Source organism: Oryzias latipes, chromosome 2, assembly GCF_002234675.1.
Source record: "Oryzias latipes chromosome 2, ASM223467v1".
Classification (NCBI taxonomy): domain Eukaryota; kingdom Metazoa; phylum Chordata; class Actinopteri; order Beloniformes; family Adrianichthyidae; genus Oryzias; species Oryzias latipes.
Window position 1 is genome coordinate 20,979,050 of NC_019860.2, and position 26,193 is coordinate 21,005,242.

The window sequence follows — 26,193 nt, forward strand, 5'->3', positions numbered from 1 at the left end:
TTGGTGATGATAAAGACCCGGGAGGAAAACGAACCTGCAGAAACGAATAGTTAAAGCAGACACGATTAGGCCCTACTTTTTGGTGTGCTCTTCAAAATAAGAGTATTTTTAAAATAGTACAGTCATGAAAATGTAAGAGTAGTGTGTGAGAGAGTCGTGATTAACCAGAGATGAAATTTTGAAACATTCCGCTGAAAAGTGCGGGGTTTTCGTGCGCCACTTGGAGACGTCGGCGCGTCGGAACTCGGCGTCCGCGCTTTTGTTTTGATGCGCAATCCCTTTAAATCCGGTGCCGGTCGGGCTTTCCGAGCGCGCTCCTGACGCACGACTCCGACGCACGCGGGCAGGGAGAGAGGGAGACAGTCTCCGCAGCGTCTTTCGCTGCGCTTCAGTTTGGAATTTTGCGCTCGTCGGGTCGCGCTTCACGCCGGGCTCGCCTGCCGGAGCTGCGCGGCCGCCCCGCTTCCTGAACCGGATAATCAGACTAATTGGCTAAATATCCACTGAATTTCCGTCGAGCACCCCCTCAACACCCCCTCCTCTAATCACACTGTCATGATTCCCTTCTTCCCTGCTGCTGTTTGAAAGTGACCGGCTGCAGGTGTCTCTCATTTGCGAGGACTGACACTATGTGATTTGTCCACGGACGCCGCGTTTCCCCCTCTTTTACTTCGGAGAAAGTGGACTATTTCACAGCTGGAATTCCCTCATCTCCAAGCAGTTTGTTTGTCTCCGTGGACCTGCGCGCATTCTCATACACCGTGATGGTGTGGGGCCATCACAGCTGAGCAGAGTGGATCCTCTCGTCTGGAAACTGCTTGTGGGTGAGTTCAATGCATCGATTGTCGCTGCGGTGCCAAAGTTGGATGCCCCCCTCCCTCTCTGAAGGTATTCTGTTGAGTTTGAAAGCACCGATCTGAGACAGATTCGGTTCTTCCCCATCCCCCGGGTGGAATAAAGTGACTCGTGTTTTAGGAGATGCGACACCTAATTGCGCACTTGGACTGTCGTTCCGCTCGTTTACGCATGGATCTGAGGCTGCTTTTGCTTTGGCTACAGCCGGAAGCTCCACCAGATATGGTTTGGTTGTTTAAAATGTAAGTATATGTACGTCCAGGATTACATGCTGCCGATTTGGAGTCGATATTACGCATCTTTCTCCGTGGGGAGCAGCGTGCTCCTGTGCGTCAGCAGTGCCGGCCAGGAGAGAAGGAGAAAGGAGAGCCAGGGCTTTGTTACTTCAGATTATTCCTGATGAGCCTTTACTTGGCAAGTCATCTCTGTGCCTCCCTTTACTTGCTAGTATTTCCTCTCCACCCCCTCTCCTCCCTGTTTGGATGGATGACGGCTTATGATTGTCCATATGGATGTTGGAGTCCCACTCTCACCAAGTGTGCCAGTTGGACATATTTGGCATTCTGGAGCCCTCTCCCATTGTTCTTCTTTTCTTTTATTCCCTTTATAAATATATAATAACCCTCCCCCTAAGCCACATGGCACACAAGGTCAATTTTTCAGTTTACCAACAAAAATCCTCGGTTTGACCTGTTCTTTTTCCTCGCTCAGGTTTGGGGTCAAACTTGGCGTTGGTAGCAACCAGCACCACATGAATTAATGGATAAGTGGCAGCAGCCACTTAACAGACGGCCTGCAGATACATATTGAGCTGAGTTGAGGGCTCTCATACAGAAATTGATTTAGACAGTGATTATGTCATCTGGGCCTCTCTTCTCTCTTTTTTTTTTTTTTTTACGTCATTACATTCAACCAGCTACTCCAAATTCTCCTTTTGCTTCCTGATTAACGAAACGGCATAAAGAATATGATTTTCTCCAGTTGGAAATCGTTTTCCGTGAATGTCATTCGTGGTTAACCAGGTGGCGTTTAGCTGTGATTAAGACAAACATTAACCATTCAAAATAAAAGCCTGTTTGACGTCCTATAGTCTTGACTTCCAATGATGCAGAGTTTTTGGATTCTCGCCCACGGGGGGAGGTGGTGGTGGTGGTGGGGGGGCAGAATAAAAAGACCATACGTTTCATTTTGACCCTTCCCGTCTTGATTGATGCTTTTAATTTTCAAGGAGCTGTCACCGAGGCCCATTGGCCTTGGCTTTGCAATCAAGGGGCGGACAGTCAAAAGCTTTCAAATGAAAGAGTTCATTAATGCGCTGGGAAATAAGGGTTGTCTCGCTGTGGAATATTGGCTCTGTGAGAGGAGTGATTGGAGCAATTGATGAGGATTTGTGGGCGAGACGGTTGGAGAGGAGGCTACCTCAATCATGCCTATTACAGGACATTAATAAGACTCCAGAAGGGGGGCGGGGAAAGCTCTGAGGTGGTTGTGTGCAAATACCTCAGATGTACTGAAGCTTAAGCACCTTCCACTGCTGTGCGGAGTTATTGACTGTTGTGAAACCCGAGTATTAAAAGTCTCGGATTACATACATAACAGACGTGCTCTCAGTTAAATCTTCTGAAAATCCAATTCCCCCTACGAAGATGGGATTCCTTCTTCTCCATGTCGCATTCCATTTTCCATCGCAATCATTTGACATCGATCCGATTCAGAGCTATTTATTTTGCGTGCAGCCATCATGTCGGGAATTAACAAGTAGGCTAGATCAGATTTAAAACGATATATCTGCGCACGCCGCTTTGCCAGATCCTCAGCAAGAAAGGAGAAGACTTCCCCGAGCGTGTGGTCTGTTGTGTTGCTTGGAGGCCTGAAAACTTCTACCACTTACATGCTGATTAACCAAAAAATAATTATAATTGAACGTAGGCTAAATCATTTTTACCTAAAGATATGTTTCTATTCAACAAAAAAATGTAGATTTTTGGATTCATTTCTAATTCAAATCTTTGCATAAATACAGTAAAGCGAGGCTGGTATTGATCCGTTGGACAGTTGGAAAAACTTGATCCAAGTTTTTTCATTTTTTTTTTACATTTTTTTATTTGTCATCTGACTCTGATAAGCATTTATTTTGAAAAACTGCTGGATTCTCCACCACATCCAAAATCCACCCGCTACATTATATTGAAACCCCCAAGCTGGCAAAGTTAATCAAAAAACAAGCGTATTTTGAAAAGATCATTTTGGTAGAAAAGAGTTGGGAAGAGATTTTAAAATCCAAGAAATCTGCATTTAACAGTTAAAAACAAGGGTGCTGCTGATTAAGTTGGATTCACCTTCATTACGTTATATAGAAAATACCGGTTTTAGTGAACTTCTTTTTTGTATTTATCTGTTGAACATTAAGAGGCTGGAGTCTGAATTTTTTTGTCCTCTTTGAGAGTAGGTTCCTTCAAAATCTGCATCACATTTTAATGGTTTCTACACGAAATCTTGTGTACGAAGTTTATTTTACAGAGGATGAAGATGAACTATACACTTAAAAGTTAAAGGAAACCGAAAGCAAAAAAGAAAAAGTATAGAGGCGCCCATGTCAGTTGAAGCAATTGTCTGATGTTAAACTGGACTTTGGCCTGATTAAGGTTGTGGACTGCTTCAGTAAAGCCCACTTCTTGGTCACCTAATTGTCCTTTAGTCGGGTACAAATTGAGTAAAAGTTTGGTTAGCATCTTTGCTGCATTGTTTCTCGCGCAGGCTGGTCTCCTGATGAGGTCTTTCAGATTCTGTGGTCCAGTTCCCCTCTTTGTCAAGGGAATGAAAAAGGTTGACGTTTGAGGAGGTCCCTTGAGATTGTGGCTTTGGTTTTTGTTTTGTTTTTTTAGACGTTGTGGTCTTGTTGGCTTAATTGGGCCGACACCTCCAGCTCTCCCTGAAGCAGCTTTCACTCATGTTCAGCTGCTGGGACAGGAATCATAACTGTGTGCGTTAAGAACGATTTTGGGTACCTGCAATTTTGTTTTTTGTCACCTTTTGAAAGACAGGATTATGGGTAAAATGGATGGACCCAATGGTGAAGCAGGCTCTCCGCTGGTCTATTGAAGAAATCTTTGACTGGTTGGATTCTACCTTTAACTATGGTAAACCAAGAAGGACAAAAAATCAGTTTCCAACCCAGTAGGACTGACTTTCCCATTCATATTTGGTAATCCAGAAGAGACCTAAAGTGGATCACTAATCCTCCACGTGGAGAAGATCCATCTAAGGTGGTTGAGTTCTCTGGATTCCTTCGGGGGAGGTCCTGGAGGCAGGTTGTCATGACAAAGCCAGGCTTGATTGAGAGCTCTTTCGGCTGCGTTGGAACCTCCTCGTTCTCCCCTATAGGAGGACACAGTTGCAGGGAGGAGGCTGCTTTGGTTGCTGCTTCAGTGACATGAACACAGAGGAGCACACATGGATGAGCGGTACAGAAACACAGCAGTTTCTAGTTGCAGCTCATTTTACTGTAAATATTTTGCTTTTTGAATGAGGAAAATGACAGAGTTAAAATATTAATATTTATTTATTTATTTAAACCAAATTGATAATCGATTTGACCTAAATCTGGATTATAATCTGGTGTCTCCAGTTCTTTGGAGACACCAGCTCCTGCTGTTGAAACGGATTATTCTGTGGAACTGAATTAACCTAATGAAAATGAGAGGTTTTAGCATATCTAAATCCTTTTTTTAAAGAATTCTTTATGGTAAAAAACTTTAAAATACATGGTAGTACTTTTGGCGGAATAAAAAAAAAACTATTTTTCATTCTTAGTTGAAGATATCTTATTAAACCAATGGACTGTTTTTACTTTAAAGTAATTCTTTAATTTTTTTTTTCAGGCACAAAACTACTTTCAGTAATTCTGTCTGTATTTCTAGTTAAGTGAAACAGATTTCTGGCTAAATTAAAATAGTTTTGACCGTAAATAGATATTTAATTAAATTACAGTTAACTACAAATCTTTGAATCCAAATGGAATTCATTCAATATTTTGGCAGTGACACCCCTACCCCAGTTTCACCCTCTTTCTGTCTTACCTAGGTTGAGTAATGGTCTCATGATAAATCTCAAACTTGTCCTCCTTGAAGCTCCTCATGAAATGTTCCTTCTGGTTTTCTATAGCCAGTCTTGAGATGTTTCCCCAAGGCCTAGTCCTAGGTAATCCAGGACCAGGCCTATGAAACCCCTACTCTGTTAGGAATCCAGAAATGGTTCAGTCGTCACTTTAGCTCATAACTCCTATTGTGGAGGAGCACTGGCTCTAAACCCTTCTGGATCATTGAGCACATCCTTCTGCCAAGTCTAACCACTCTTGGAGGAAACGTAATCTCATCCACTCCAACTCTTTCCTGAAGACATGACTGTATGTTACAGTATGAACGTTGGACTGGCTCTTTCATTAGAAAAATGTCTTGGATCAACCAGCAGTTCTACATAAAGCCATCCAATATGCAACATGCAGGTTTTTCTGGCGGCAATAACGGAAGTGAACGTCAGAAAATGAACCTTTTTTTTTTAAAAAAAACAGCCCTTTTACTCTGAAATTTGTGGGCAGCGTCGACTGAATAAACGGCTTTCAAAATTACCCCCATCCCCTCACTTTGGGGCTGTTGAGCTGTGGGTGCATCTTTTCCAGCAGAGAGGTATCATAAAGAACAATCCCTCCTTTCAAATCATTTTCAAGGCCTCTCGTTTCTTCAGGGCCTTGATGCGAACGCCCTCATGTTTGGATGCGAGCTGAGCGTCTGCTGCTGCTGCTGCAGCGGTGCCAGCTTTATTTACTCTCTGCATGTAATGGCATTTCGGTTCCAGCAGAGCAGTGCTTAATGCCCTAATATAAGGACGACACCGGCTTCGCCACCAGCCCTCTCTCTTTCCACTGCTCTTAAAAATCATGCGCAATCTTCTTTTGCGTCTTTTATGTGTGTGTTGAGGGTCTTCAGACTGTAAAGGCAAATGTAGTTTACAAGCATTTATTTCCCCCCATTTTGTTTCTGCAGAAAATAAAAGACTTGGTGACCCAAAGCATATTATGCCCTGAAGCTGAAACGCTGTGCCGGGCCGTTGTAACACAGCTGATATAAAAGAGGAAGGTGCCGAGATACTCTTGTTGAACTCCCAGATAAAACTGCCATCCGAGGCAAGATCAGTTATCTCTACGCTCTTCGCTAAGGGCAACTGGTGTTTACAGCCCATGCATTTTGCTTTTTAATCAGCATTAGAGCGAAAGGCTCGTTGCTATAAGCAAGAGCACGGAATTATTTCCATCCTTCCTTTTCAGCCTTACTGTCATCGTGCCATGTCTTGAGGTGATCCTTTGAGACTCATCCAGCCTAGAAAGATGAAGTTGATGTGTTTTAGATAGCTTTTAGAGAGATGTGGAACCAGGATGGAAATTGCATGCCAGGGAAGGCAAAATGAGCAATTTTTCCTCCTATTTCCTCTCCTGTCTCCATCGGATCTGTGCTTACTGATTCATGAAGGCTTTGTTGTGACACCCCATACCTTGGTGTGGAGAAGAAGGAAGAACAAAAAAAGGGGATATAATGAGCAAAATCCGAGTTGGCAGGAAAGGAAACCAAAACTACATTATTTTGAAGAGTATTAGCTAACTGAAAACGGTGCAGCCAAACTCCTAGACTTTTTTTTTCCTGGCATCTATCGTAGTTTCCACATTATAGGGTGGACCCAATTGTAAGGCTGACAGTCAATTATGGTCTCTTTTCATATATAAGGCACACCTGGCTATAAAGCTACTTTCACATCGTCCTTGGCAACGTACATTCAAGCTGCCACTTCCAAAGAAAAGTATGTGAACTGTCGTGTTCACATGTAGCTACGCTAGTTTTTAAGACTGTTTTCGGAATCTACCTACAAACAAGCGGCTATTGAACGGCCGTTGTAAATTAATCCTGGGGCCTCATTTATAAACGTTGCGCACAAAAGAAGGCGTACGCCACTCTCTACGCAATAGTTGAGATTTATAAAAAAAGCAAACTTGACGGGAAAATGTGCGATCCTTCACGCAAGCTCTGACCCAGGCGTACGCACAAAAACGGGTGAAATGAGAAACGGCGACGCCGTCGGCAGATGGAAGAAACACGTGAAAGTGAAAATGACAATACTGCATCTCAGAAATAACATGAAGACTTCACAAAGCAAGTCTGACAATTAACAGCTACACGAACACGAACACGTTTGATCGATCAGCAGTGAAACAAATAAAAAAATCAAACGAAAATTACAACAGAAATTCAAATGAACACATATTTGCAAAAAGAAAAGTGATACATGTTCTGCAATATTGGCATGTTGTGGAATTCATCCTCATAAATAATATAAATAATATAGTTAACAGAACGAAATAATGTACACAACTGATATTCCCGTTAATGTGTCCGTCTGGCGGAGCAGATATAGGTGCAATTAGAGACAGACAGACAGATAGATAGATAGATAGAGAGAGATGCATTAATTGTCCACTGGGGAAAGTTGTTTTCATAGTAAAATATTTCTTCATAACCTACAGAATTATGGTATTCATGCATATGCCTTTAGTTTGTTTTATTTTTGATAAAACAATGTATGGCGTATGTCTCAACCATTCAGAAAGCAACAAGAAATTACATTTGCGCTGAACAATTTCCCATTTCCACGTCGATTATTACCGACATCTGCAGCTTGTCAGATGTAATTAAATAGATGGAAATAAAATGCCCCATCACAATGCGTAATGACGCACAATGGCTGATCTTGCGCTCTTAGAAGATGTGGCAAATGGAAGAATTCGGAGTGAACGTATCTTTAGACAGCAAGGAGACTTGCTGGCAAACGAGGACGAGTGGCTTATGAGCCGGTTCCGACTTCCTCTGCGGGCTTTTGGGGGGGTGTCACCTCGTGCATCTGGCGCGTCGGTGTCCCCCTGCGCCTCAGTCACCACTCCACTTAAAAGGGATTCCCCAATTATTGCCGCCAGTCTCTCATCAGGAGGGGTCAGCTCCGGTGTCGTCGTCCCCCCCCCCACCCCCCACCCGTGGCAGACACGGGTGTGTGTGTGTGTGTGGGGGGGGGGGGGGGGGTACAGCGCTAGACATTTTTTTGCTTTGACTTTGATGTCCGACCTTTTCTTTTTTATTTCTGCCACGGTCCGAGGTTGTGAGGCTACAGCATTTGGCGTCTGCCGCCGTCTGCCACTCACGTGCCTTTTTGGCATTAGTAAGGCCACACTGTGTCCTCCAAACAACCTTTTCTCCTCTTTTCCACCTCGCCAACGATAACTTCTACTTCACATTGAGTGAAGTTACGTTTTTTTTTATTTTCTCTCCGTGTTTGGCATGGTTTCGCAATCAATGAATATTCATTTGTGGGCGTTTCACGGACTATTTATGGGCAACTATGGGCGTGTGATGAGGCCGCAAAAGCTGTGCTGCATTTAGAATTGGTTGTGATTTATTAAGGGAAAGATGCGTAGGATGTGCGTGCGCACGGTTTTATAACTCTGAATATTTCTGTGCGTACGCACGTCCTATGTTTCATCCGTACGCCACTTCTGACGCAAATCCTACGCAAAGTTTTATAAATGAGGCCCCAGGTCATACTTTGACCAATCAGGGACTCAGATTTGGTAGTGACGTGATGGATAGCGTCTCTTTATATTCACGGAAGTGCCAACCATTTCAAAATTGATCGTGGAGGTAAAATAAATAATGGCGGTTTGTGCTCAGACGAAATTCAATGACACAAAGTCTTTCATGAATTGGAATAGGGCTGTGAAAGAAAAAACCTGGAGCAACATTTGCACCATTTCTCACCAAGCCTCTTCCAACTGCAGGCGGCGGACATTCACTAGTAAACTGTAGAAAAAGACGTAGAAGCCGCTTCCTGTTTGTTCAGTGTGTAGGCGCAAACTGGCAGCCACGCCTCTGTCAGTCTGCCCCAGGGCAGCTGTGGCTACAACAGTAGCTTTCCGTCACCAAGTATGAATGAGGAGTGAATGAATAATGCACACACTGTAAGCACTTTGAGCATCTGGAAAAGCGCAGATAAATCCACCGTATTATTATTATTAACACCATCTTTTAAGAACCTGCGGTTAGTGTGTTCTTGAATGTGCGTCACATTCCCGTGTTGTCCGTAGCTTAAGGTGCATTAAGCGAGACAAGTCGGAGATAAATCCGTCAGTTTGTCAGACTTTAATAACTGTTCACAGTAACTCTAGAACTTGTTTGAAACACGCTACATGTTAGAAGCCTTAGTGGTGTTATCCTATTCAGCATACCTTTGACTCCCAATCTTGTTTGCAACAGATTAAAAAACAGGCCGATATAGCTAGATATATATAACTTTACTGTGACTACGCAAACTCGTATCGTTGTTACTAACACTTAACACCGCTACACGTTAGCCACGTTAGCTTATTCACAGTAACACCTAACCCTGTTTGTAATGGCAAATAAGATAAATTAGTCCATACATAAAGCACAGGGTAGGTCACATTAGTCAAGACAAAAGAGTCAAAGAAACGTCAGTGAGACTGTATTAAATTCTTTTTCTCTAGAACTTGTTTGTCCTACATGCTGGACGGGTTCTTCAATCACACCCATTTTGACAGAGCGCTGTGCACCTCTCAAATTTGCTTCAACATCATTAAGCCCAACCAGAATTAATCAATATATAAGGTGCTCTGAATTAAAAGGGCACACTGTTAGTTTTTTTGAAAAAAATTAAGGCTTTTAAACTAACCTTACAGTGCAGAACATCGGGTACCTAATTGGGATCCACGAGGAGGCCTGTTTGCATTTGCTGTATCAATGTGAACATCAGTGTACAGAGGGGAAATGCAGTGTTTGCACCAAATCCTGCTCTCTGAGCCAAGCCCGGGCTTAAATAGAACAGCTGCATCGGGGGATTAATAGTGAGTGAAATCAAGGAGCGCTTCATTAGCAGCTCTTCATTTGTCATTAGCCACAAGACCTGGAACAACATAGTATTTACAGCTTTTTTTTTGAATATATATGAAATTCAGTTTGGCCTTGGCATTCATAGTGTTTGGATCCAAAAAGCTTTTGTTTAAACCCTCTAATTTGTGCATTGTTCTTCCAAAGTAAAAACAACAAAACAGCCTGTAGATTCATTTTCATTGCAGCTGGATGCCATGCTCGACTGCTAAATCAACATAATGATGTTGCACCTGTCAGTGATGAAAAATCATCATCTGCACGTCTCAAGTCTTGATTAACTCTCTGAAGACTGTTGGGTGTTTTGTTATACAGGACATGGTAATTTGACATACAACTAAAACTATTGTCAAGTAAAAGTTATGTATACGTTTTTTCATACACTGGAGGATGGAAACTGAAGGTCAGATCAGATGTTTATAACTATTTAGCATTTAGCAGAGTCTTCACGTGAAGTACCAGAGGGATACCAGGCGTACTTGGATGGTCACTTAGTTATTTCAACCCACAATGAGTACCATTTGTCTGTTAAAAATTGTGAACTTATTGTTGGGTTTTTGATTAAAAAAATAAATGATAATAATTTTAACCATTGACTGCTTATAGAGAGCTAGACTGATTAAGCCCCCCCTTGCGTTCCAAACAGGAAGTACCTGCTGAGTCCAAGAAGCCAAAATCCCTACAGAGAAATGCACAGCTGTTACTCAGTCATTCTATTGGTCAGAATAACCATACCTGGTCTGCTTCCTTTTTCTTGACATCTTGCTAATCCTAATTCTTTTTCATGATATGTTTTTCTTCATTGCAGGTTATTTAAGTTATAAAACTGGCCAATCAGATGCCTTAGTAAAAGCATGTGGTGCCCTCTGACCCCACCTCGAACGTTTGATTGACAGATTTTCTTTCAGAGGAAGTGGTGTGGACTTTGAGCAAGTTTACTCATGATTGGCGACAGTGGTACCCGTGGAATCGTTGACTTAAACCGAATCAGACCAATCGTTGTAGTCCACGATATGATGACGTCCGTATCGTGGAAAAAAGGCGACTGAATCGGCTTAATTTGGTTGGAGCCAGAGGTTAAACATTTCTGTGGGTGACGTTGTATCGGCTCTGTTCAGTTATGTATATACAGTCAATGGTTCAAACTTCTGTCCATCGCCTCTGTTTTGACGTGCATCAATTTCACTCCTAGACACTTGTCGAACAGTCTATTCATGATTCTGACACTGCTGACGTAAATTAGCGTGAGGGAGGAGCATGGTACGTCGAAACACTTACCACGCCTGATGCTCCCTAGGGTGTCTCTAAACTGGATGCACTTGAGAGACGCACTTTAAAGTAGGGCTGCACGATATGAGAAAAATGTGCGATATTAGTGATCAATATTACCATGACGATAACTTGCGGTACATGAAAAGAGAGCAAAACAACCAAAAACATGATTTCCATTTTACTGCAACAATTTTAAAATTATACTCCAAATGACCTTCATCTATATAGGAGGTGAACATCTAAAATAAGAGCTCCATCCGTTTGGTCAACAACGTGAAGGCGTCGTTAAATACTAAAAGCTGCCATAAGATTGTTTCTAGCACATTTGAGGTAACCATTTATTGCAATTTTCGCTGTCTTTTATGATGTGCATATTGCACAGCTTGTTGTCGCGGTAACGATAAATTTGTGATTTACTGTGCTGGTCTATTTTAAACCAAAGTTCAATTTGATAGATAGATGGATAGATGGATGGATAGAATTTATTCCAGACTCATGGTCCAATCAGTAAAAAGGAGTACACAGACCAACTACATTTCCAAAATACACAGTGTCAAGAAAACACAAGTTGAGGTACAGTGTATAGAGTTAATAAAAAATACTTAATAAAAATAAATTACCGTAATTTCCGGACTATAAGCCGTTACTTTTTTCCTGCTCTTACAGCCCTGCGGCTTATTCGGTGACGCGGCTAATTTATGGATTTAATTGGCGGTCGCCATGCACGTACTTTCGGACTCAGTGAATGGTTTGAATTTTTAACTAACACCAAGCACAAGTCATTTGTTTTTCAACACACTAAGCAGCCAAACAGCACGGACCTCACTTCAGGTCTTAGACACTTCAGTCATGGTTCAAAAATACGAAACACGCATGCCCGGCCGCATCCCAGAATCCTTTGGTGCCATTAGACCCAACGTGCACGTGATCGCCGCTACAATATGATGAAACTTTCAAGTTAAAAGCAATCGTTAAAACCTGCGTGAAAAAATCCACCATTACCAACGGGTTTGGAAAAGCCGCTCTACTACGTGACGGAGAGAACAGCGCATGGAGTGAATTTACCTCTGAGTCATTGGGACTCGGCTGGCTGCATATGTGGGAATAACATCAGCCTTTATTTTGTCGGGACACGACTGGAAACACAAATCCACGTGATCGGTTTTACGGTTTCTAAGGACTGTCCGGAATTTTGCATTGAAAAGCTCACAGCCTCCGTGTGAGCTGGAGACATGTTCTCCTGCTGCTCGTTCACATAGAGCTGCAGGGCCGATGGCAGTCTGATGGCTCCCACACGTAACAACGCATCCGCCCCTCATCCACAAAGCGTACAGCATTAAGTCCGATTGCTCTGCACAGAAACGATTTGCTCCTCCCTGGAGTCGCCCTGGCCAGAGGTGTTGGAGACGATAGGAAGGGGAGCGCGCGGGGCGAGCGCGGACCGCAGAGGCATCCGCGGAGCAACAGTGTTTGTTGTGGAAGGATATCAGTCGCCGCTGCTGTATTTTACCGGTGTGTTTTTTTAACCAGCCCTGTTACTCCCATAATGCTGCCGTGACACAAGCGGAAGGAGAGCTGTTCTTCCGTTTACCCCTCCATGCACTGCTGCTACTTGCTCATTCTTAAACACGTAAAACAGTGTGGCGAGCCGGGCGTTAGCCCCGCCTTTAGCCCCTAAGACTCATGGGAAATGGGGAATCGCGGATATAAATTTCCTCATCATAACTGAGGGATGTAATGTTGATTATATGGTTACTGTTTGTAATTTTATGTATGATACCTAGATTGTCAATAAGTAAAAAAAACTAAAAATAAATAAATAAATAAAAAAACCATAACTGAGGAACTTGTGAACAGAATAGAGGTCCATGCTGTTTGGCAGATGTGGGTATAGTCACATGCATGAGCATGAGGCAAGGCTGACTCCTCCCACAGAGTGCTAATGCATCACACTTACTCTGGGAGTCAGGATGTGACTTCTCAGGTTCACCATGTTGCCTATTACATGCGGCTTGTACTCTGACGCGGCTTGTATATGTTTAACAGTAGTTTAATATGTGAAAATGGGTGGGTGCGGCTTGTAATTGGGTGCGCTTTGTAGTCCGGAATTTATGGTAATTAAAAAGGATAAGAATAAATACCAAGATAAAAAGAGTACATATACATACCACGCCATAAAAACCTTAATTACAATGACAAATACAAAGACAGTCCCTCCAGTGTTTGGCACTAAATCTAATGTTGCTTATAGCCAAGATGAGAGTATTCTCTGAAGCGTTTATTCTTGAATATAACACTTAAAAAAACAAAACAAACAAACATTGTTGTGGGCCAACGCTGTCAGTGTGAATGTGACTTTAGTGTGCAACAATATTTTAAATTGTTCTTTAGAGTTTTAGATAGTAAACGGACACAAGAGCACTGAAAATCTGTGGAGGTTTAAGTGAAGAACTTGAGCCAAAAAGTCAATGAAGGTACAGAAAAAAAGCTGGATCAATGTGCAAACCTATAACTGCGAAGGTGTCCAAAAATCACATCAATTCCTGGCCCTTAATATTCACATGTACATGCATTAATCATTTTGCTCCTCAAAGGGTAATCCTTCTGTCCTCAGTTCTGCTGATTGATTTCACTCTTTTGCGTGACACAGTAATCCACTGGCAATGTTTGAAGATCATTCTGGCAGAGGAAAAAAGAAACCACTCCAGTGTCGTTATGGGATAACCATGCATTTCTAAAAAATGATATGCATTATGTGTAGTAAGCAAATGTATTCTTTATTTCCTAAAGCTCATTAATATGCCGTGTGAGGGGTCTGACATGTAAGAACAGCCTTTCCCATAATAAAAGCTTGAAATCAGTTGAGTTAAATCCATGAGCATCATCTATATATCTGAACATAACTCCACACAATAATGCATCCCCCAGTTCGGCTAATGGAGGTAATCATTTTATGCTGCCAAGACGTTCATTGCATCGGAGCTGTTGGGAAGGTAGGGGGGTGTATTGGTTTGCCTCTTTCCCAGCCGGATCACAGCTCTGTTTACCCTATCCTGGACCGGACCCACCGAGACCGGCTCTCAACAGGGTTTGTGATTTATGGCCCACTTTACAAGAAAGGCCTGGGGACGCAGCGCTCCCTATCCTGTGATATTGAATCCACGCTGCCTGGCGTGGAGATGTGGGTCGTCCGTTATTGTGAGAAAGCTTATTTGCATGACGCAGTTGAGCTGTCAGCGCTAGCTACAGCATGCTTTGCCTTCGCTCTTAAGTTTTTTTCTTTCTTATTTTCCCTGTCTTTTTTTGAATAATGAACTATAAAGACAAATGGCGTTTTCTCGTGTAGCCTTGTAAAAGTGCTAGCACGACTGTGATTATTTAACATAATAAATGTAACAAATATTTGCTCAGTGCAGTTTGGACACCTGTTCCTGTAAAGAAAATACATTTCTTTATTTTCCTGTTCACAGCATCCTTACTTAGTGGACCCAAGATTTTCAATGGATATCTGTCGTCGTGCAACTTTTACTTTTGATATATACATTTTATTTAGTACATAAAGGACAAAAAGCAAACAAAAAATGTCTTTACTGTTTGCTTTGTTTTAGGTCATAAGATTTATTCCCCCTTTTTAGTAACATTTATCAGATGTTCTAACTGAATCACGTGACCCATAACCAAACCACATCCCCTTGGTTTTACTTATTTTCATGTTTCTTAATAGTATACGACTGTTGTTTTTCTCGGATTCCCTAGTTTAAATGGATGACCCGATTTCTCTTACTTTCTTGTTTTTTCCTTTTCCTTTTTTCTAAGTTATACACATTATTTTCGTTTTGCTTTATTGTCAGATGTGAGTCGGGTGGCCAACGGCCAAACATCCACTTCTTCATCACACTGTTTATTACATATAAGTTTATTTTATTTTTATTTTTGTAATAGTATTGATTAAATCATTGACTTTCTTTTTTGTTTTCTTTACTATGTTTCATACAAACTTTTTCTTTTTGTAAAATTTACCAGCTCACATACTCAAAACTGAACAGTCATCCATGACCAAATCACTCGCTCCTGTTTATCATCCTGTTCAATTTGACCTTTTTTAATAGCATTAATCATTGATCTTAATTATTAGCATTAATCGTTATCGCACAACTTATGTTGTTTTTTTCAGGACCACCACCTTTTTTTTCTTCGACTTGGTAATTTTCTATCTTCACATTTCTTTTTTGTTTGGTTAATAGATTTTTATTTTTTATATTTAGTCATATTTAGCAGATCACATAGTTAAGCTGTTGAATGGTATCCATGATCAGACCACATCCGTGTGTTTATCACCCTGTTTATTTCCTAGTTTCTTAATGGCATTTATCATTAACCTTGTATTGTTTAGCATTAACCTTAAAAGCACACCTTTTCTTTTTTTCTGAACAATACCTTTTTTTGTTGTAATTGTATTTTATGTTCCGGAGAAATCCTGTACTCCAAGGCCCAAATTGTTTCTGCAATTCTTCTTTCCTGTGCGTTTGACTCGTATTTACTGTGAAGTTTTGTTTATCTTTGATCTCGACGAGAGGCCGGCATCTTGAATTTTCGAAAAAAAGAAAAGAAAAAAACTTTAGTTCCTTCTACAGATTAAAACTCCTCCTTTCATCTATTGCCTCATACCTCTTCAAGCACCAATGGGAAGCTACTTCGGGAAAAATAGTTGGTTTTAAAATATTTAGATTTTGAACAGTTAATCTTGCAAATTTTGCAGTTCCCCATTACTTGCAAATGCATTAATAGAATATTGTGTATTTTTAATAAATGAAAAGCTGGCTCAACCATAATAAAACAATATGACACCGTATGAACATTTTAGGAGTGTTAACCAAAATCCCCTGTTGCCAAGGAAATCCTAAAAGTTACTTTTGCTGATTCCTCTGAAAGTTTCACCGACCTGCTCGTCACCCTCAGGCAACCAAAGAATAAAATGGTTGCTATGGAGATAAAACCTACAGAAAAGCTGCCACTTTGAAAAATCTGTTTTATTTTCGTTTTACTTAAAGAATTTGTAAGAATTGTGTCATATAATTTGGCAGGTGTGGGGTGACAGCCGCTCAGCCAGCGGGGGATGAGGGGTTAAAAGGGGACGTCTTGTAGCAACTTTTATTTCTCTTAATTTTAGGTCTTTTTGTACTTGGTACTAGGTGTACTATTTTTTTTTTCTTCAATAAAGGTAAACTGTAGAATGGGGTCCACGATCAGGCCAACCCACCCCCCTGTCTGTTCATTTTATTGTGTCAGAACCATTTTTTAGGTAATACCTACCCTTTCCCCCTCCCCTGTTTTTTCTGTTATTTTTTTTTTTACTAGCTTAATGACTTTGTATTTTGGGTTCTATTTACCAGATCACTCAGTCAAAACTAAAATATCGTCCATGACTAAATTACATCCTCCTGGTCATCTCCTTGTCTATTTTCAATCTTTCATTTTGGCATCCTTTTCTTTTTTCTGGACGACTCGTTATTTTCCTTCTGTCTTTGGGTTTCGCACTGGTTCACCTTTTTGCTTAAATCTTGCTTTAGTTCTGGGTGACGGATTAAACAAAAAAAAATCCAAGATAAATGTTTTGCGCCCTTAATGATTCTTCCAGCTCTAAGGTAGGCGTTTATTAACTTGTGTTAATAATCTGACAATCCTCTCTCATTCCCTCTTAAATCAGCCCACGGTTCTGCTGCTTAGCAAGACAGTTTTTTTTCAGCAGCAGTCATTTGGCAAACTACATAATCTACCAGGGCATTATTTCTCATTTTTGTCGGCTTTTAGCATCTGCATTTTCTGATTTAAGTACATTCGTTGAGTGTTGTATTGATCGCTATTAATAATTCCCTTTAATCTAAGAAAAGGTTCTCTGCAGTTTTGCAGAGACTCTCTCAAGGAAACTGCTAACAAGATATATCCAGTGAAAACCTTTTTTTGCTGTTCAAGTCTAAAATGTGCAGGTTTTTTTTGTCATTAAAAGCCAGAACTCCTCAAAGAACCTGTACTTTGATGCTCTCGACTGAATAGCATTAGCATACCGTAGAGTTACCTAGAGACTCGTGTGTTCAGCAGCAGATCAGTGTCAGTGTCACAGATTTAAATTTAGGCGCTGAGGAAAAAAAAAAATCTGCGTTACAGGTTGTGTGCGAGAGAGATAAAGAGAAATGCCGTAGTCCGTGAATAGCTAATCACTGCTTGTGGAAGCCGGAGGAATTGAGATTTTTATTTAGCATGTCTCTGAAATGCACCTGCATGCTATAGCTGGATGCTGCTATAGCTAACGTGACTAAAGAGAGGCCTGCAGGTTGAGACTTCAGCAGCTCCTGCAGCAAACCTCGGTCCTTAGATCGCACCCTTTTTTGTAAATGCTGGGTTTTTTTCCCACCTAAATTTGATTCAAGGGCTTTTGAGAAGAATTTCATGAATTTTATCAAAGAGATGTTTAACCTCTGCCGTAAAAATTAAAGTTTAAGTCAACTTTATGCTGTAGATTCTAAAATGCTCACATTGTTTTTTTGGTTGGTGGTAACACCAGTAATTTTCCTTTTGGATGATTTATTATTTAAACATACCAGTTCTAAATCTGTGACACATTTAGCTCTTAAATAGCCTTAACAAGATGGAAGTTAAGTCCTGTAATTACATTTATGTTAAGACGCTTTGATTCAAAGTCAGTAAAGATTGATGTAAGGTTGATTGTGTCCCTCAATCCCACAATGGACTACCAAGTCTTGGATTTGAACACCCAACCAACAAATAGATTGGCACAGCTGGGTGAGTCGATACTTCAGGCCTAAACACAACAGATGCAGTTGCAGAGTAAATATTTGGTCACACCAAGCACATTTCTGCTGAACCAATTTAATCCAATGGATTTCTAATTTCTAATAAGCCTTTTAATGGCTTAGGGGTCATCTATTTAGACGTGTGGTTCCACTTACAGGTACAAAAATATACGTTATGCTATCCCAACCAGGCTGTGCTAGTTGGCACACATCTATGAATGAAAGATTGTAACTAAAAGTAAATGACTTAAGGCCGTGTAACACAGCCACTACGTATATTTTGCGCATGTTGCACAGATGAAAATTGAATCGAATACATAAATATTTGTGGAAAAAAAGTGAGAAAAGTTGTGATTGTTACGTGAAATCTTCTCAGATGCATCGCGAATGAACCACGTTAAAACCACAAAAGTATGAATAAACACAGCAAAGAACATAGAAATCAACGTTGAACATTGATTTATTTATAGCGTGATTAATTGCGCTGTTTGGATGCAATTCGTTAGTGATTCATGTGTCAATAACGTAATTTAAACGTGATCTATGCACTGTATATGCCAGATAAAAGTTATACATTGGTGGTACACATGTGAAAATCTGTTAGACATACCTGGAACGGTCATGGAAAGCCACAAATTTGTGTATGCATCTTGTAAGAATCATGCAAAATTGTGTAAGATTTCCTTTATAAAATATGCCTGAACTGCATAATTCTCACCCAAAACTTCTGAACAACTAAAAACCAAATTTCACAGGAAGACCCGTTGGCCAAAACCCTCAACGGACATCTATACATGTCAACGAAAGAGGTATGCAACAACACAAATTCGTATATTACGCATGTATCATAAAGACCGAAATTTCCTACGTGGAAAAAGCACAAAATGTTCGTAGTGGCTGTGTGACACAATGGTTTCTAGTTGATCATTTGAACAAATTCAAGTACTTTTATGGGTTGGTTTTGTCTTTTTGGATTTACCAAATGATCTGCATTTTCTTATCGTGTTAATCACATTAGGATGTTAAACTATATTCCATACTAATGAAAAATGTGGACTTTGACAGTTTGAACAGTGTTTTCAGTTCTCATTACTGCTGTAATGGAACAAATAACTGGGTGACAGTCCAGTAATTGCTCTCGTTTTGAAAAATTAACAACTGAACACCGGTAGATTTTTAAATGGTTTCAATTGGCTTTAAATAAAAACATATTCAATAAAGCTTTGGAGATGGATCAGTTTTAAATTAGGATGTACATAAGGATTTACCACTGGTTGGTGGTGTTTATCTCATTGGTTAATTATTCTTTAACTCCCATGAAGCATTTTCAGACACATAAACCATGAGAACCAAAGGAAATCGCATCCAAAACAATAAAATCAAGTCAAAATAAAAGCATAATCTCAATATTAAACATTTGTAATGGTAAAAATACCAACATTGTTAGCTGTAGGCTGTCAAAAGGAATTAGAATTATTATTTTCTTTCCCCTTTTCCGTCTTAGGACCATAACAAAACTGCGTTTAGTCAAATTTAATCTCTAAAAGGTAAAAATTGGTTCAAGCTTAAAGTTTATTATTTAATAAAAAATCAAGACACTAATTTAATATTCTGGCAAACTCTTCACCTTACTATAATTTATTTTAATTGAAAAATAAAATAAAGATACAAATTTAGCAACTTCTACCTTTTTTGTCCTCAAAATGAAAAAAGAGGGCCTCAGTAATTTGCTTCAAGTCTAAACTAGAGTTTGGTGGAAAGGTTTCACTTTTTAAAACAATTGGTAATTGAAGGAATTTGAAATTTGAAAAAAGATTTTATTCATATTTCAATATCTTGTAATTTTAAGTTGAAATGTTTTATAAGCAATGTTAATAGGATTCTTAATACTTAGTTACATTGTCTAATGTTAAGGAACTGGAGCTCTAAGTCGATACCGTCTCAAAACAAAATCATGTCCTTAATACTATACAAAAGAGACATTGGTATACTGTTAAATTAAAGCAATAAATATTATTTAAAATGTAGGCATTTGTCTTTTGTGAATTTTTTTAATGTTTTTTTCTTTTACAAGGTTTAGTGGATTGCTTTTCAGTTTGAGCTTCCAGCAGCGTTTCCTTCCTGCTGTTCTTTCTTCACCCCACCGCCATGTTACCATTTTTAAAAATAAGGAAGAAAAACACTTTTTTTGTTGTTTTTTCAACAAAACAAAGATATTTTTATACCATTTGTGAAGAAATAACCCTATTATTGCTTTTCTTGGTGAAAGAAGCGGCAAATGACCAGTACGTCTTGGTAAATACACCAGCTGGACCATTTTACTAATAAAACAAAGTTATTGTTTGTTGTTTTAGAAAATTCAAGTGGACGTTTCCCTGTTGGACAATTGGTTTCTGCACATTACCTTGGAAAGATCATTTTGTACATTGTATTTAACAGACTTTTCTGTTCAAAGCAAGCAACCGGTTACATGTACAGTTGGGGAGACTGGTGCTAGGTGTCTTTTTCACAGATAGACAAACACTATCTAGGGATTTGCACCACTGACCAACAATCTCAAGACTTTTTCACCTGTTTCACCTTAAGGTCAAAGCACAGAAGACTTGGTCACCAAGCAGTTATCGGGTCAGCCGTGGCGCCTTCTGTACGCCAATGTTTTATAGTCAGATCTGCTTAACAAATAACAGTCAAACAAAAAGAAAATACTGTAGCCATCTGGGGGTTAGCCCCGCTTTTAGCCCCTAAGATTCATGGGAAGTGGGTAATCTTAGTGTGAAAACCTTGAGTGAGAGGGCTGGGAACAGAACAGACATCCATGCTGTTTGGGCTGTTTGAGTGTGTTCAAATAAATGGGCATTGATGCTAAACCTTGCTTCTCTGCCTATTTCTTTGTCTCTGAGACTGTCCGGGGTTGTGCGGTGTATGTGGCACGGACAGCTCTCCAATGAAGCCTTTTCATTAGCAGCTTGGCTTTTGCTTCCCCGCTAAAGTGACATACTGGCTGGGTCGTTACAATACTATTCTGAAACGTGACTAATTACATGGTCTACTTACATCTGAATAGTGGTTCCAACAAAATAAAGCTAAGCAATAATGTAAAAGTTGCTTACCAAAGACCTGCTTACATATGTTCCTTATATTGTAACAATTGTTCATCCAGTGTTGCATTATAAACCTGGTAAAGAACACATTTATTTAGACCAAAGTCTATTTAACCAAACCTTTGACGTGGCATAGGCTATACATTCTCCCATGACTGTGGGTCCAACATGGAGGCCAGTGTTTGCAGGGTTATTAGATAATCTAAAATGAAATAATTCAGTGAGGAGAGCACAGACTTGTGTGGGTGGGCTGTGCGTCAGCCAAGGGTATAAGGGCTTAAAAGTGTTTCTCACAAATGGAAATGTTAACTTGCCAAGCTGAGTACATTTCAATTTTCTGCCTGGAGGTAGGAGGATGGGGGCAGAAAGGTGACATGGGAAGAAGCTGGTGGGGTGTAATGAGAGACCCAAAGGTTGTACACTCATTTTGAGACATACTCTAGATTCCTATTGCCTCTTTCCAAGCCATCTGTGTTGCTGCTTATGTTTAAGAGCATAGATGACAATTGAAGCCCCTCACCCAATTAAAAAAAAACATGTTACATGTTGTTTAGCAGCTACACTAAATAATCTTTATGATGCAAGTCAGAAAAGACATTTTTGATCGGCTGTTTCGTTGGCATCGAGACATAAAGGTTGAGAGCTTTGTTTTTTTTTTATGTCTGGCTTTTTGGCATTGTACTAATGTCAGTTTAACGAGGCATTGACAAATAAAAAGATGTATTTCAAACCACAAATTATATACAATGTACCTTTCAAGTCAAACTTTTATTGCATTTTTAGTCGATTTGTTTTGTCATTTTTATGTTATATTATATTTACCAAGGGCTGCACGGTGGCGCAGTAGTTAGCCCTCTTGCCTCACAGCAAGAAGGCCCCCGGTTCAAGTCCTGGCTGGGGTACCTGAAACACAACATCAATGGGGGACCTTTCTGTGTGGAGTTTGCATGTTCTCCCCATGCATGCGTGGGGTTTCTCCGGGGACTCCAACTTCCTCCCACCGTCTAAAAACATGCTTCATAGGTCATTTGGTTAATCTAAATTCTCCCTCGGTGTGAGAGTGCATGGGTGTGTGATATGTGTGACCCTGCGCCGGACTGGCGACCTGTCCAGGGTGTCCCCTGCCTTCGCCCATAAGTGGCTGGGATAGGCTCCAGCAGCCCCGTGACCCCAAAAGGGATAAAATGGAAGAAGATGAATGAATGAATGAATATATTTACCATGTTCGTTTCCTCTTGAAATAACGAGGGGGCGGAGTCTGAGTGTCTTGGCTTCAGATTGCTCATCTATAGAGTGCATCTTATTTGTGCCGGCCTATTAATACCTTTTAAAAAATAAAAAGAATAGAGACGGAAACAAAAAAACCTGGAGTTTGGGTATTCCACCTGTTCCTGCAGCCTTGTGGACAACTCACCAGATCCTCCTGAGGTATGCAAATGATATGTGCTCCCTATGAGTGATCTGAAACCCCGCCCCTCGGACTCCGCCCCTTTGTACAACAGTGACTTCGACATTGAAAGTAAAGGAATCGAAAGACGAGTTGTGGCCATGTTTAAGCTGGTGTCATGAACCCGTATGGCTTTACCTGTGTGAGTAAGTTACATTTAAAACACTTATGATGTCATGGATGTGAATTAATCACAGTGATGCTTTCATTCTATGGTGTTAGTCAAATTTTAAAATGCATTTGAGTTTCAAATAGCTGTGAATTCATTGTTGAAGTGACGATCCATATAACTCTGAGTGGACTTTTAATTTGAAATGTCTCAGGAAACTGTTGATTGTCAGGGAGGGGTCTTTGAAGCACAGACTGGGGTGTTTTGACCTGTTGCACTTCGTCAAAAGGTTATTCTGATTTCTTCAGTCAAAATGTATTTAATGTATTCCATTAATCTTTTTTTTTCCAGTAAAGAGAGAATAAGAAAGAAAAAATCTTATTTTCAACTGAGTCCTGGAAAAAGGCAAGACCTTTGGAGAAAGAAAAATAAAATAAACTGCATCCACTGCAGGGGCCAGATTAGCTTATTGCTTATCTTAAAAGCTTTTTTCACAGTCTCTCGGACAAGCATATTTGAGTTGACCACCTTTAATTACGTCCATGTCAATGCGCCTTTTGGAGCATTTCTGGCTTCTTCTTTAAAACAGTCTTGTTCATGTGTCTGTACCCAAATGCAAACGTTAAAACAGTTGAATTTTGATCAATCTTCTAAATGACCAGTTTCATTCATGGAGTCGTCTGAATGGGGCGGAAGTTGCCCTTTATTTTTAAGCTTCAGTTTCTGGAAAATCTTCTTTTCAAATTGAAATGCTACAAGAAAATAAGATTACAAAGAAACATTTGGAAGACATCAGCAGATTTATTTTTTTTATTTTTTTTAGAGATAATGAAGACTCAATGAAAGAAAGCTAATTTGTAGATGAGGTTTCTAAATTGTAAAAATTCAGTAAACATAACAGTAGATTTGTTTTCGTAGAATGCCATTATGACACTCAATTCAGGCTCAGACGATCTTACATGGCAAAAAGATAAGTCATCATTTTTTTGACATAAATCCTTATTGATTGTGTAATTCTTTGTAACACAGAGGAACATTTTCTGTGGTAAGGTTTCTCAACAGATGCTTGCCTAATTCACCCTTGCTTTAAGAAAATTCATCAATTCATTTACAAGTTTCTGCAACTTTTTTATTGAGTATTCATTTTCTGTCAAATGTTTGCGGCTGGTTTAAACTTAGATGCTGCGATGAAAAGGTTGCCTTTGGCGTCAAAAGATGCAAACAGACACTTATTGTTGTAAAACTGGTATTTTTTATAGTTATTATAGCAATGAATTCAACCTGTTTGCAACTTTATTATCTGCGTATGTGAAACATTTGAGAATCATTTGCTGCGTATTGGGTAAAGCGGATTCTGGTATGTGGAAACATCTGCCTCCAGAAATCCGTCTTTCAAAGAAGAGTCCTGTTTTTTGTCTATTTGTTTATTTTTTCGATGAAATTGAAGGCTCTTCTTTGGTTTCTTCACTGGCTCTCTTCTCCCTAAAGAAACTGTGCTAGCACTTTTTGTTTTTTTTGTTTTTCATTGGCTTTAAAGCTTGAGGCTTTACACTTACTGGTTCGAGCTGCCTCTCTAGGTCACGTGACCGAGACGAATGACTTGACGTGCATCAAGACGGGGGTCATAGATGGATGTGGTGAACAGAATCCGATAGTTTTCCAAAATAAAACTTTCTTCAGAATCAGAAAATCAACAAAACGTTTTTTATTTTCTTTTTCTGTTTACCAAGTAAGTGTGTGTGTAGCTTCATTCAAATCTCCTGGCAACCAGCGGTTCAGAATACGAGGTCATTGCAAGGTTGTGGCAAGAGTTTGTCGAAAGTTAAGCTTCAATTGTGTTTTTTTTAACTTAAAACTGTCTTTTTATTTGAAATATGAACATTTTATTAAGATATAGCTTGTAAAAGGCAAATTGTGGACTTCTTACCAATGGTCACAGATTTAAATACTGTACTTGCAGCTGTAATTGCAGCCTCTGCCTTCCTCCATGTTTTTTAGCTCTCCCAGTAAAGTCTCTTAATGTAGAGGAAGTTATGTGTTTCTATGGCAACTGTATATGTGTCTGTGATGGACTGGAGCCACATTTTGAAGCTAATTTTCTGAAGTAGTGAGACAGGACCCAACTTTAGGTCAGTTTTTCATCTTGTCAGTTCCTACTTGAATTTTTTTGTAGCACACCCCAAGACCAACAGCCAGTCCAACACGGGGGGGTCTCCAGTCTGTTTTTGAGTAAACATTTGACAAACTATCTTTTTAAATTTCATAATCTAATTGTCCACCTGGCCGTTTTTTGAAGGCTGTAGATTGGAGATATTGTTTCATTACAGTACGAAATGCGTTTCGAAACTTTAAACCCGAGGGTGCTCCCCCTGTCTCCCGCTGATCCCCACTTGAAAGTAATTGAATTTTGGATGAATCCGGCGTGGAGGAGAAACGCGAATGCTTAAGGAAAAACAATCAAAAAGTGAGAGGCAGGTGACAGAACCTTTCGGATGAGCTTCCCTTTAAAGGATGGAGGCCCTATAGGATTCTTGACAGGGTAAGCTTTCATCGGGGGATTTTTAACGGAGAGCAGTCTTTTTTAAGATTTCACATTTTTCTTTGACATCTAGCATCCTTTTCATTCATTTCATAAAGGGGGATAACTTGTTTTTTTTCCTGCTCTATTGTGTTCCCTGATCATATCTCTGACAGTTAGACAGCTGCTCTGAATTTTTCATTCCTCACCAGTTAATAACCATGTGTCTAAAAGTAAGACGATAGCAACAATAAAACATTGACACCCTTTTTCCTGAATATTGATAAAGCTTGACGAGGCCTTGAGTTAGCCTCAAAAACAGAGAGATCTTAAATAATTTCCAATATAGGCTGAAGGTTAAAGGTCAAAGTGGTTATGATGGAAAACTGAGGTACAAATTGAGTCTCGGGGTTGTGTCCAAATGCCTTCCCTACGAACTATATAGTGCACAATTCCAAAATCGAGTGCCCTGGAAATTTCCCAGAAGTCTCTGCAAAAATGCATCGATGCTCACTAGATCTGCGAATATAGACCACAATTCAATGTATTTTTGCCAAAAAAAAAATGATTTAAATGTATATCTTTAATAAACCATCAACGTTTTTAATCTTCAGAACTCAGTGGACTCATCAGATTTTTAATTTCTGAATTTGATGACGTCATATTCGCAGTCTAAAAAATAATAAAAATGGTGAGCATTAGGCCTGCACAATATACCGCAAATTTATCGTTATTGCAATATCCATCTCTGCAATATGTATATCGCAAAAGACGACGAAAATCACAATAAATTGTAGACCTTAAATGTGTTCAAACAATCTTATGGCAGCTTGAAGCATTTTACTAATCAAATAAATCTCTTTATGGATTTGACCAATCGGATGGACGCCTTCAAGTTGTTGACCAATCGGATGGAGGCCTATTATGTTAGATGTTTGTCACCTATGTCGACAAGGGTCATTTGGAGTATAATTTTTAAACTGTTGCAGTGAAATGGGAATGATGTTTTTGGTTATTTTGCTATTTGTTTATATACCGCAAATTATATCGTTATCGCAATATTATTCTCTAATATCCCAT

The 26,193-nt window shown here is 39.8% G+C and overlaps 1 protein-coding gene across 2 annotated transcripts in view; it reads left to right on the forward strand.

The window, feature by feature from the left end:
• The first annotated feature begins 334 nt into the window (after positions 1 to 334).
• The window catches only part of LOC101172314 (interleukin-1 receptor accessory protein-like 1), a 364,358-nt gene continuing 338,499 nt past the window's right edge, over positions 335 to 26,193 (forward strand). For both annotated transcript variants that reach the window (XM_011484966.3, XM_011484970.3), the window contains exon 1: positions 335 to 824. The gene's annotated coding sequence lies outside the window, so the exon portion shown is untranslated. The remainder of the gene's footprint in view (positions 825 to 26,193) is intronic.